The sequence below is a fragment of the Prionailurus bengalensis genome, chromosome A2 (genome assembly GCF_016509475.1).
Source record: "Prionailurus bengalensis isolate Pbe53 chromosome A2, Fcat_Pben_1.1_paternal_pri, whole genome shotgun sequence".
In the NCBI taxonomy this organism is placed as follows: Eukaryota; Metazoa; Chordata; class Mammalia; order Carnivora; family Felidae; genus Prionailurus; species Prionailurus bengalensis.
Genome location: NC_057348.1, coordinates 140,360,703 through 140,373,952, shown reverse-complemented (window position 1 = coordinate 140,373,952; position 13,250 = coordinate 140,360,703). Strand labels below are relative to the sequence as shown.

Below are 13,250 nucleotides of genomic sequence, written 5' to 3'. Positions count from 1 at the left end.
GAGAATATTTATAGAGAATTTATTTTGCATGAAAGTGCATTGGCAATAACAAAACACTTCAGATTATATAGCTATTATAATCTCTGCAGTGAGTCTATAGCAATGTAGAAATTTAACAATATCCTTTTAAAAAATAAAGATACTTCTTCTTTAATTCTAACTAACAAGATTTTTTTATCTAAGATTTTTTTTCCCAATTAAGGTTTGAAATTATTAAGGAAAACATGTTACAATGGAACCAATGTATTCAAATGTAATTGGCAAAATAAATATGACCCACATTTTTGTATATTGGATGACACTATTAATACTGTTTCTTGTTTCTTACCTTTGCATGTAAAATATCTTGTATGTAAATTGTGTTATCACAGATTTGTATTAAGAAAAACAAAACGATAGGAAATAGGAGAAATAAGACTTCATAAAGTTTACTGATGGCAATGGCCCAGTTGCCTGAATATCTACAAGAGGGAGGTTGGACCATAGGATGGAAAGAAAGTTCTAACGATGCACACACAGGCTTCACTGAGAAAGGGAAGGGTGAGGCATTGAATGAAATTTCTGTAGTTCATAGCAAACTCTCTTGAGCTCTAATATTAAAAGGGCTTATACCCAAGATGGCCAAGGTCCCTATGAGGCAGATAAATATAAAGACTGGTGATAATTATGTCAGGAAAACTAAAACCTCAAATTAACTGAACTTACGTGCAGGAATGACTGAATGAATGAATGAATGAATGAGAACTAAAAATATAGAGATAACTTTTTGTTGTTGTTTAATGTTTATTTTTGAGAGAGAAACAGAGTAGAGTGGGGGAGGAGCAGAGAGAGAGGGAGACACAGAATCCAAAACAGGCTCCAGGCTCTGAGCTGTCAGCACAGAGCCTGATGCGATGCGGGGCTCAAACTCACAAGTTGTCAGATCATGACCTGAGCTGAAGTCGGACACTGAACAGACTGAGCCACCCAGGCGCCTTACCAAAGAAAATCTTAATAAAAGCTTGATGTGTTTAACTGTATTTTCAAGAAGTTCCATGTGTTTATTAACATTTTGAGTTAATTTCTATGAGCATCAGATTTGGGGGTTTTCAAAAGCTGGGAAGAAGAACATTATTGCAGAAAGAATTATAGGTGACTTACAATGATAAATAGAATATGATAAAATTGCATGAATTAAAATGGATCTGAATAAAAAAGTGGAGCTAAAATAAAAGTGTATATCATTGTGATGGGTCTGCCTGTATTAAATGAACAAAATATTGGGCCTTAAGTTTTCTACAAGCTGTTAAGGGAAACCAGGTCATTTCTGGAATTATTTGATGTAAAACATAGTGCTTGGTTCTAGAAGGGTGACAGTGCTTCTCAGTATCAAAATAATAGTGAAACACATCTCCGGAAATAACATAGAACACAAATGTTCATGCTTTTATCAAAATATAAAATTATCTCAAAATGCTAGATAAATGGGGAAAATCCAACGATGGAATTTAATAAGGATATATTAAAGCCATACATTGAAGTTCAAAATATTAGTCACAGAGGTCTGAACATGACTATTTTATCAATGTTTTCCTAGCAGGAAACTAACAGGAACTGTTAAAAAATTGGTAACCAAGAAAATTACATAATATCACAAATATAAAGTCAACCAGTGAATAAAAAAAATATAAGGCTTTCTAAATATATGAAGACCACATAAAAAAAATAAAGCTTACTGTATAGGAAAAGATATTTTTATTTTTATTTTTATTATTATTATTTTTTTTTATTAAAAAAATTTTTTTTTCAACGTTTATTTTTGGGACAGAGAGAGACAGAGCATGAACGGGGGAGGGGCAGAGAGAGAGGGAGACACGGAATCGGAAACAGGCTCCAGGCTCTGAGCCATCAGCCCAGAGCCCGACGTGGGGCTCGAACTCCCGGACCGCGAGATCGTGACCTGGCTGAAGTCGGACGCTTAACCGACTGCGCCACCCAGGCGCCCCGGAAAAGATATTTTTAAAAACTACAAAAATCAGAGCAAATATATGTGTTGTATCATTACATGTAAATGAGCCTAACTTGTTGGTTAAGGAAAAGGATCAATTTCACACATTCATTCTTACCTTTATCTCCATCCACATTTTTCTCCCATTTGTGTCATGAAAGAGCCCAAGGGAGGTGGGAGTTAATGAAGTAGGATGCAAATCCAATAAAGTCTTCAAGACTGAAATATAAAAATATAAAATAAAATAAAATAAAATAAAATAAAATAAAATAAAATAGTACTGTGAAGGATGATGAAACTGGAAACACTTAAACATGGTACAAACTGCCCGTTACTGGATAAGACATGACTCCATTCTTCAAGAAAAAATATTATTTGCTACAAGATCTTTTGAACAAAATACAGCAGGTTAAGGAATTAACTGCCTAGCTTTAAGAATGAATTGCTAGTGGGGCGCCTGGGTGGCTCAGTCAGTTAAGCGTCCAACTTTAGCTCAGGTCATGATCTCACAGTTCGTGGGTTTCAGCCCTGCATCAGGCTCTGTGCTGACAGCTCAGAGCCTGGAGCCTCCTTCGGATTCTGTCTCCCTCTCTCTCTCTGCGCCTCCCCCGCTCACTGTCTGTTTCTCTCTCAAAAATAAGTAAACATTAAAAAAAATTTTTTAAAAAAGAATGAACTTCTAGAGTAAATAAAGATCACTAAAAAAAACAAATAAAAATTAAATAGTGCAGCCTCAGGCCATTTAGGTTCAAAGATGAAAATATCCATGTGAAGAACAGAGAATAGCTTATGCATAACTCCTGAACACATCTTCAGAGCGCTGTTGAATGTTTTTCTTCAGTGATCTTTAAGTCTGAAATATTGAAGCTAAAACCAGAATATTGATGGTAAAAAAGAAAGAGAACATTTTATGATTTTCAAATCCAAGCTTCTTCCATCACTTATAATTTCTGATGACTCCCTCAGTGCTTTCACAATCTATCAATTGATTCATGTGTACTTGTTAGGTATGCCTACTTTTTATGACTAGCTCTGTAGAAAGTGCTATGGGAAAATATAAGAAGTAAAAATCATGTTTTCTGCTCTCAAAATTAGCAAAAAGGAAGCAGAAACAAAACTATTTCTAAATTTAGTGGTGTACTGGTAATGTTTTAGTTTGCTCATTTTTTTTGAAGTATAATTGGCAAAATTGGATATATTTAAAGAGTACAATGTGATGATTTGGTATATGCACATATTGTGAAATGATTACTGCAGTCAAGTTAATTAATACAGCTATTGCCCATCACCTCACATAGTTACCTTTATTTATTTTTGGTGAGAAGGCCCTATACAAAGGGCAAATAAACACATGGAAAGATGTTCAACATCAATAAGCCATTGGGGAAATGGAAATTATAGGCACCATGAGACATCACCATACACCAGTCAGAATAACTAAAATTAGAAACAAAAAATAGTGACAACACTAAATGCTGGCAAGGATGTGGAACACTGGATCATTCCTGCATTGCTGGTACAAACGTAAAATGATACAGCCACTCTGGAAAACAGTTTGATAGTTTCTTAAAAACTTACACGTGAAATTACAATAGACCCAGCAATTGCACTCCTGGGTGGTTATACCAGAGAAATGAAAACTTATGTTAACTCAAAAATCTGACCATAACTGTTCACAGCAGCTTTGTAATAGCCCCAAAGTGAAAACAACAGGTGAGTGGTTAAACAAAGTGGACATTCATACCATGGAACATTACTCAGCAATAAAAAGGAATGAACTGTTGATACATCTAACAGTCTGGTTGCAACTCCAGAGAATTATCCTGAGTGAAAACAGTGAATCCCAAATGGTTACATACTGTATGATTTCATTTATAGAACATTCTTGAGATGGAGAACAGGCTGGTATTGCCAGGGATGAAGGGGAGTGAATGAGAAGGAAGTGGAGTAGCTATAAAATGGCAACATGAGGGGTGCCTGGGTGGTTCAGCTGGTTAAAAGCCCCACTCTTGATCTTGGCTCAGGTCATGATCTCACAGTTTATGAGTTTGAGTCCCGAGTTGGGGTCTATGCTGACAGTGTGGAGCCTGCTTGGAACTCTCTGTCCCTTTCTCTTTGCCCCTACCCCACTTGTGTTCTGTCTCTCTCTCTCTCTCAAAATAAATACACTTAAAAAAAATGGCAACATGAGAGATCCTTATGGTAAGGAAATATTCAGTACCCTGACTACATAAACGTCAATATCCTGACCAAAATCAAAAACAACTTAATTCTAAATAACAGTCAAAACTGCCAAAGCTTTCTGTGTGCAGGTGTGATAAACTACTCCCAGTCTCATCTGACTCCCACTAAGCACAGCACATATTCATCTGCTGTGTAGTTGGAGGCTTTCGAATATTCTTGTTTTAATAGGATTTTTTTAATGTTTATTTATTTTGAGAAAGAGAGTGTGCACTGGGGAAGACAGAGGCGGGGGCAGGGGGTAGGGGGCGGCGACAGAGAATCCCCAGCAGGCTGTACAACCTCAGCACGGAGCTCCACATGGGGCCTCATCTCATGAACTGTGAGATTATGACTTGAGCCAAAATCAGGAATTGAATGCTTAACTGACTAAGCCACCCAGGCGTCCCATTACTAGGACATTTTAAAGGTTTTTATTTACTACTTAAAAATATAAATCAAAGCAAATACCATTTCAACTTGTATTGAACTGAGTGCCCTGGAATACAGTCTTGAACAGCCAGGGGTTCGTGAACCACCCGTCAGGAAATGACGACCTAGTTCAACCATTGTGAGCTTCACAGATGGAGATATTGGCCAAGATCCAGAGAAGCTGAAGCACCTGCCTGAACTTCCCATAAAGCTGGGAAATGGCAAAGAATATTCTTTCCTAGAGTCCTTTTCAGTTCATAATGATTTGGAAGAAAAGACCACAGGGGAGAGATATACCCATGAGAAAAAGGAATATACAAATGCTAGTGTGTATGGGAAATGGGGAGGGCTAAAAATGTAAAGATATTTAAACCCAGTTGACTCTTCCAAATTAAGAATAGGGAGGGAGAAATTACTCAGTATCTCCCTTGCATTGTGTCTCTTGCAGAACTAATATCTGCTCAGACCTTAATCTGTCAAGGTGGGTGGGATCAAGACTTGGAGTAGAGGTGAGCATGTGTATCTGCTGGAGTTAAGTGAGGACATAGGAGGTCAGTTTCTTACTATATTCAGCTTCCCTTGCTCATGCCTAGAATCTCCCAGAAATAAAGGCCAGTCCAGAAGGCATTACATGATCGCTGACTAGTGCAGTATGCCAACGGTAGCCCCTATAGCTCTCTTGGAAGGCACAGTCTGAGATTTGTGAGCCTGGTGCGGTGGTCTGAAGAAAAGCACTACTGCCCACGACAATGGCAGTAGTTACCAGTTTTCTGTATTGTTGACAAGGATTTAATCCTATCTCCTCAGAATGCAGTTTTTCTTAGACAAAAACATAACAGCAATCATTATTTGCTTCTAATTTCGAATTGTCCAAGTTACCCACAGTAAGACATTTCCATCACACTCCTATTCTCTTCTGCATCCTCTTTCTTGTAATTAAACAGAGAAATCAATTATATTTAATGTGCTTGCCTATCAGTTTTTTCGAGTCTCCCCACCATGTCCTCTCCAACCATCACAGCTACACTGTGCTTTTAGGTTATGATGTGAATTCCATTTAGCTTCCCTTTTCCACCTTGTTCACTGGCCCCAAGTTACTGTGGGTGTGCTGGTTCCATTTCTTGTTCATCTGGATTTTTAGTAATACACTTGATCTTAGCCAAAAGGCCGAGAAGCGATGGATTTTTAGTAATAGTATCCACCTTTCTTCAACCTGTTCCTTTAACCTGCTACCTTCGTTCCCCTAGGTGCTAACAGCGACATATTGACTATCCTCCTTCCTTCCTTCCTTCCTTCCTTCCTTCCTTCCTTCCTTCCTTCCTTCCTTCCTTCCTTCCTTCCTTTTACTGCCCCTTAAGTCAATCTCATACATTCTCCAACTATTAAAAATGCATACAATAGCACTCTAATGTCATATAAAGCCATATAATCAAGACTTTCTTATCCTGCTATTTACCGTTTTCAGTAATGACTTTTTAAGTGGCTGATTGGCTCTTTGGGGTCCTAACCATTCCTGGACTAGATTTTTTTTTTCTTGCTGTCTGTATCTGAGGTATTTTAGACCAAATTCCTTTATGTTGTACTGCTTATTATGTTTCTTACAAAGTGAAATTTCCAGAAAATCTTTAAGAAAAAAATTTCTGCATTCCCTCAATGGTATAAAGTTGCCAGGACTGCCATTTACGTCTGTCTCTTTATCACCACCTGCTGGAGAACTCACTGCATGGCTTATGAAGTCATCTTAACTGGCCTTCTATGGAAAACAAAGAGGCAGTTTGGGATATTTTCTAATACCTCTGACATTACAGAATTACGTTGTACTGGAGAGAGGCAAGTTGCTTGAATGAATGAGAAGATCCCTGAGACTATATTTCACTACATTTTATATTACATATTATAAATTTCATAATATTATATATTGCAAATAATGGAGTTCTTGGGAATTAAAGCTAAGTGGACCATGAAGTTTTGATTAAAAGTGTCTGCCATTATTTACTCAGCTTTTCAAACCATATGGATTCACATGCAGGACCCTAACAGAATATTTAAAGCAAGTTCTGAAATTTGTAAACTAAAAGACATTTCTAAAAATTCCACTATGATATCTTTATAATAACTTCTATAGTTTTAATCAGAATTTTTGGAAGCCCCTCCCAATTCTGTGTCATTACTTTAGTTGTTCATGTCCATTTCCCTCCTGTCAGTCCCTTCTGTAAGCATCTCTTTACATTTATTCTTTTATTATGTCCTTTTATTTATTTATTTTTAAAGTTTATTTGTTTATTTTGAGAGAGAGAGAGAGAGCATGCACACATGTGAGCAGGGGAGGGGCAGAGAGTGGGAGAGAGAGAGTCCCAAGTAGACTCCACACTGTCAGTGCAGAGCCTGATGCACGGCTTGATCTCACAAATTGTGAGATCATGACCTGAGCCAAAATCAAGAGTCAGAAGCTTAACGAATTGAGCCACCCAGGTGCCCCTATTTTTAGTTTTTTGAAGAATCTCCATACTATTCTCCAGAGTGGCTGCACCAGTTTGCATTCCCACCGGCAGTGCAAGAGGGTTCACTTACTCTGCATCCTTGCCAACCCCTGTTGTTTCTTGTGTTGTTAATTTTAGCCATCCTGAGAGGTGTGAGGGAGCATCTCATCATGGTTTTGATTTGTATTTCCCTGATGATGAGTGATGTTGAGCATCCTTTCATATGTCTGTTAGCCAAATGGATGTCTTCTTTGGAAATGTGTCTATTCACCCCTTCTGCCCATTTCTTAACTGGGTTATTTGTTTTTTGGGCATTGAGTTTGATAAATCTTTATAGATTTTGGACATTAACCCTTTATCAGATATGTCATTTGCAAATATCTTATCTTTTTCCATAGGCTGCCTTTTTGTTTCATTGATTGTTTCCTTTGCTGAGCAGAAGCTTTTTATCTTGATGAGGTCCCTATAGTTCATTTTTGCTTCTGTTTCCCTTGCCTCCAGCGATGTGTCTAGTAAGAAGTTGCTCTGGCTGAGGTCAAAGACGTTGCTGCCTGTGTTCTGCTCTAGGATTTTGATGGTTTCCTGTCTCACATTTAGGTCTTTCATCCATTTTGAATTTACTTTAGAGTATGGTGAAAGAAGGTGGTCCAGTTTCATTCTTCTGCATGCTGTTGTCTAGTTTTCCCAACACCATTTGTTGAAGAGACTTTTTCTTTTGGATGTTCTTTCCTGCTTTGTTGAAGATTAGTTGACTATATAGGTGCATGTCCATTTCTGGGTTTTCTATTCTGTTCCATTGATCCATGTGTCTGTTCTTGTGCCAGTGCCATACTGTCTTGATGACTACAGCTTTGTAACATAGCTTGAAATCTGGAATCATGATGCCTCCAGTTTTGTTTTCTTTTTCAAGGTTGCTTTGGCTATTTGGGGTCTTTTGTGGTTCCATACAAATTTTAGGATTCTTTGTTCTAGCTCTGAAAAATGCTGATGGTATTTGGGTAGGGATTGCATTAAATGTGTACATTGCTTTAGGTAGTAGAGACATTTTAACAATGCCTGTTCTTCCAATCCTTGAGCATGGAATGATTTTCCATTTCTTTGTGTCCTCTTCAGTTTCTTTCATTAAGTGTTCTATAGTTTTCAGAGTACAGATACTTGGCCTCTTTAGTTAGGTTTATTTCTAGGTATCTAGGAATAAATTGTATTTGCAATTGCAAATGGGATCAATTCCTTGATTTTTTTTTTCTGCTGCTTCTTTGTTGGTGTATAAAAATGCAACCAATTTCTACACATTGATTTTACATCCTGCAACTTTGCTGAATTCATGTATCAGTTCTGGCTTTTTGTGTGTATGTGTGTGAAGTCTTTCAGGTTTCCAACATAGAATATTATGCCATCTGCAAATAGAGAAAATTTTACTTCTTCCTGGCCAATTTGTATGCCCTTTATTTCTTTTTGTTGTCTGATTGCTGAGGCTAAGACTTCCAGTACTGTGTTAAATAGTAATGGTGACAGTGGACTTCCTTGTCTTGTTCCTGACTGTAGGGAAAAGTCCCTCAGTTTTTCCCCATTTGGGATGATATTAGCTGTGGGTTTTTCATATATGGCCTTTATGATGTTGAGGTATGTTCCATCTATCCCTATTTTGTTGAGAGTTTTTATAAAAAAATAGATGCTATATTTTGCCAAATGCTTTTATGCATCTATTGACAGGATCATATGGTTCTTGTCCTTTTTAAAAATTTTTCATTTAATTTATTTCTTTAATTTACATCCAAGTTAGTTAGCATATAGTGCAACAATGATTTCAGGAGTAGATTCCTTAATGCCCCTTACCCATTTAGCCCACAACCCCTCCAGGAACCCTCTGTTTGTTCTCCACATTCAAGAGTCTCTTATGTTTTATCCCCATCCCTGTTTTTATATTATTTTTGCTTCTCTTCCCTTATATTCATCTGTTTTGTATCTTAAAGCCCTCATATGAGTGAAGTCATATGATATTTGTCTTTCTCTGACTGACTCATTTTGCTTAGCATAATACCCTCTAGTTCCATCCACGTAGCTGCAAATGGCAAGATTTCATTATTTTTTATTGCTGAGTAATACTCCATTGTGTATGTGTGTGTATACACACACATATCTATATCTATATCTATATCTATATCTATATCTATATCTATATCTATAGATATAGATATAGATACCACATCTTCTTTATCCATTTATCCATCAATGGACATTTGGGCTATTTCCATAATTTGGCTATTGTTGATAGTGCTGCTATAAACATTGGTGTGCATGTGCCCCTTTGAAACAGCATACCTGTATCCCTTGGATAAATACCTAGTAATGTAATTGCTGGGCCGTAGGGTAGTTGTATTTTTAAATTTTTGAGGAAACTTCATACTTTTTTCCAGAGTGGCTGTACCAGTTTGCATTTCCACCAGCAGTACAAAAGAGATCCTCTTTCTCTGCATCCTCACCGACATCTGTTGTTGCTTGAGTTGTTAATGTTAGCAATTCTGAAAGGTGTGAGGTGGTATCTCATTGTGGTTTTGCCTTGTATTTCCCAGATGATGAGTTATGTTGAGCAGCTTTTCATGTGTTGGTTGGCCATCTGGATGTCTTCTTTGGAGAAGTGTCTATTCATATCTTTTGCTCACTTCCTCACTGGATTATTTGGGGTTTTTTGGGTGTTGAGTTTGATAAGTCCTTTATAGATTTTGGATACTAACCCTTTATCTGATATGTCATTTGCAAATATCTTCTCCCATTCTGTCGGTTGCCTTTTAGTTTTGCTGATTGTTTCCTTCGCTGTGCAGAAGCTTTTTATTTTGATGAGGTCCCAGTAGTTCATTTTTGCTTTTGTTTCCCTTACTTCTGGAGATGTGTTGAGTAAGAAGTTGCTGCGGCCAAGGTCAAAGAAGTTTTTGCCTGCTTTCTCGTTAAGGATTTTCTTTCTTCCTGTCTTACATTTAGGTCTTTCATCCATTTTGAATTTATTTTTGTGTATGGTGTAAGAAAGTGGTCCAGGTTCATACATCTGCATGTCGCTATCCAGTTTTCCTAGCTGAAGAGACTGTCTTCATTCCATTGAATAGTCTTTCCTGTTTTGTCAAAGATTAGTTGGCCATACATTTGTGGGTCCATTTCTGGGTTCTCTATTCTGTTCCATTGATCTGAGTGTCTGTTTTTGTGCCAGTACCATAGTGTCTTGATGATTACAGCTTTGTAATACAGCTTGAAGTCTGGGTTCTTATCCTTTCTCTTATTAATGTGGTATATCACGTGGATTGATTTGTAATACTGAGCCAGCCCTGCAGCCCAGGAATAAGTCCTACTTGATCATGATGAATAATTCTTTCAGTGTACTGTTGAATTCAATTTGCCAGGATCTTGTTGAGAATTTTTGCATCCATATTCATCAGGGATATTGGCCTGTAATTCCCCTTTTTAGTGGGGTCTTTGTCTGGTTTTGAAATCAAGGTAATGCTGGCATTATTGAATGAATTTGGAAGTTTTCCTTCCATTTCTGTTTTTAGAACACTTTGAGAAGAATAGGTAGTAACTCTTCTATAAATGCCTGATAGAATTCGCCTGGCCCATGACTCTTGTTGAGTAGCCTTTTAGAAGTGCAAGTCAGACTGGGGCACCTGACTGGCTCTGTCAGTGGAGCATGCAACTCTTGATCTTGAGGTTGCTTGTTTGAGCTCTGTATTTGATGTATAAATTACTTAAAAGTAAAAATCTTTAAAAATGCAAGTCAGACCACACCACCCATATTTAAGCCATTCACATTGCATGATCCTTTCACAAGGGTCCCTGCCACCCTCATATTCACCCTTCCACCCCAGCCACACACCCATCACAGCATTCTTCTGCTCATACTTTCACCCTTACTATTGTCTCTGCTGAACTCTTTAGCTAGTTTTTGTATGACTGGATCCTCCCTTCATGTCTCAGAATAAATGTCACTGTCACAGAAAAAGTTTCATGCACTCTTAACTAGATCCCCATCTCTCATAGCACACTGTTCATTTCCTTTGGAAAAATCATCGCATTTGGTAGTTTAATTTATTGACTTATCTACTGTGTGTCCAGCCACCAGAACAAAGCTCCTTGATGGTTGAAACCTGTCTTCCTGGTTCACTGACAGATCCTTATTAACTATTGTAGTTTATGACATAAAATAAGCCACAGTATCCATTTATTTAATGAATGATTATTTTAGTTGTTCTGTTATTTATCCAGTTTTCAAAAATGATCATATTCTTTATCTCACATTTCCAAAGTCTCAACTCTACTTTAACTATTGTTTTTGCCCTCTTTTATCTTGTTTATTTCACTTGATTTGTGATTTTACATTAATGAGACTAATTAAAAATACAGTATCTACATTTATGATATCTTTTCACCAGTTTCAACTTTTTTATTATACTTAATTTTATTTTATTTCTTAATTCTGTTAAGGTATTCATTTAAAAATAATTGTTGTCTTAGTACCATCTTATTAATGTATTATTATTACCATCTATGTTAATAAATCCTTATTTATTTTAATCTCATAAAATAGTTTCCATCTGCTTAAAAAAATTCCTGACTTTCAGCACTTCTTTCTTGTTTGCTTTGAAATGGAGAGCAGCAGCATTTGGTACACAGAAGTGGTGCCAGAGATGCTCCCTATTGGCAGGGATGAGGTGGCTAGAAATCTTTATTATTCAATTCTTCCATAGGTCCTATTTTTCAAAAAGGATACCTGTTTTTAAACCTCAATATTAAACTTATTCCAAATCTGGGTGGCAGTATTGGATATCCCCATTTTCACACACTAAGTAACTCATACATGGAAGCTGATAGCCACTAAGATAAAACTTGGTAATGGCTTCTATCTAAGGTATAGCTTGATTTAGAATGAGGTTCTAAAAACCACCATATAGAAAACAAGACACTTTTTAGAAATATCCATAGCATAGATAGAAAAGACTGGAAAAAATCCAAATTCTTCTGAATATGCCTGATAGGAACAGAAGCACAAGAGATGGATCATATCCAAACTATTAGAATTTTAATATGTTGATCTGTTCTAAGAATTAATTTGGAAAAAAAATAATTTTCTTTCTTGCCAAGTTTGGAATAGGAAAGAATACTCCCTGAGGGGAGATTATTTTCACCTGTGCTCCCACTTTATGAAAACTAAGAGTAAAACAGGCAAGGTAGTACTTATCCCCTCTAGATTATTAGGAATGAGTCCCTTGTGCCCTGACAATTGAAATGCTTTCTTCCTTTTCATCTGTTTGATTTCATGTTTCCTTCAAGGAACTGGATGGGGAACATAGCTCCAGAGCTCTAGATTCTAGGAAACATTTTCACTACCTAACTTTGGTAAGATCTAGCTATTCACAGAAGTGCCTGTGCCATTAAGAAGCAGTGTAGGAGGTCCTAACTCTTCCAGTTACATATCATGTCCTTGCTACTCACATTAAGGTATTCCCAAATCCCTTTCTGATATCACAGATGCCAAGGTTGATTTCTCTTTGTAGCTAATTCTACTGTCAGCAGCCATAGGACATCACTGCCAAGCCCCCTCCATACATAGACTTGCACCTCTGCAAAGGGATTGGTTTAGAAAACCTACATGTTTTCCCACCACATAGAAATGGTTAGCTATGCAGTACCTTAGGCAGGATCAGCTAGGTCTGTCTAGCTGTTGTGTCCTCAGCAAATACACTATGGCAGAATCTTGAACTCCCAAAGCTACAACAAATGAAAACACATGCATCTTTTACAATCACATAATTCTACATTCTAGAACATACCCACAATGACTAAAATTCTTCGAATCTGGAGGGATGGGCAATAAAGTTTGTGACCTCATAAATGGAAATTCATCTAGGTTCCAGTGATTATTTCAGCATTAACTGTTTTGAAAAATAAGGTCATTTCTTCCCAATCTTAATATGGTTTCTTGAATCTAATTTAGTGTGCCCAAATATACATGTCACCTTTGTAGGAGTAAATGGATGTCATCAGATGGTTTGTCCCAATTCAGTAGTTTCTTTATATTTTCGTATGTGTATACACCCATGCACATGCCTGTGTGAATCTATAAAATGCCATTAATACATGCACAG

The 13,250-nt window shown here is 37.0% G+C and overlaps 1 protein-coding gene across 1 annotated transcript in view; it reads right to left on the bottom strand.

Moving 5' to 3' along the window:
• The window catches only part of ASB15 (ankyrin repeat and SOCS box containing 15), a 57,954-nt gene extending 45,061 nt beyond the window's left edge, over positions 1 to 12,893 (bottom strand). The window contains exons 1-2 of the mRNA XM_043589386.1: positions 12,795 to 12,893; positions 2,106 to 2,206 (exon numbers count right to left, since the gene is read on the bottom strand). The gene's annotated coding sequence lies outside the window, so the exon portion shown is untranslated. The remainder of the gene's footprint in view (positions 1 to 2,105; positions 2,207 to 12,794) is intronic.
• Positions 12,894 to 13,250: the final 357 nt, after the last annotated feature.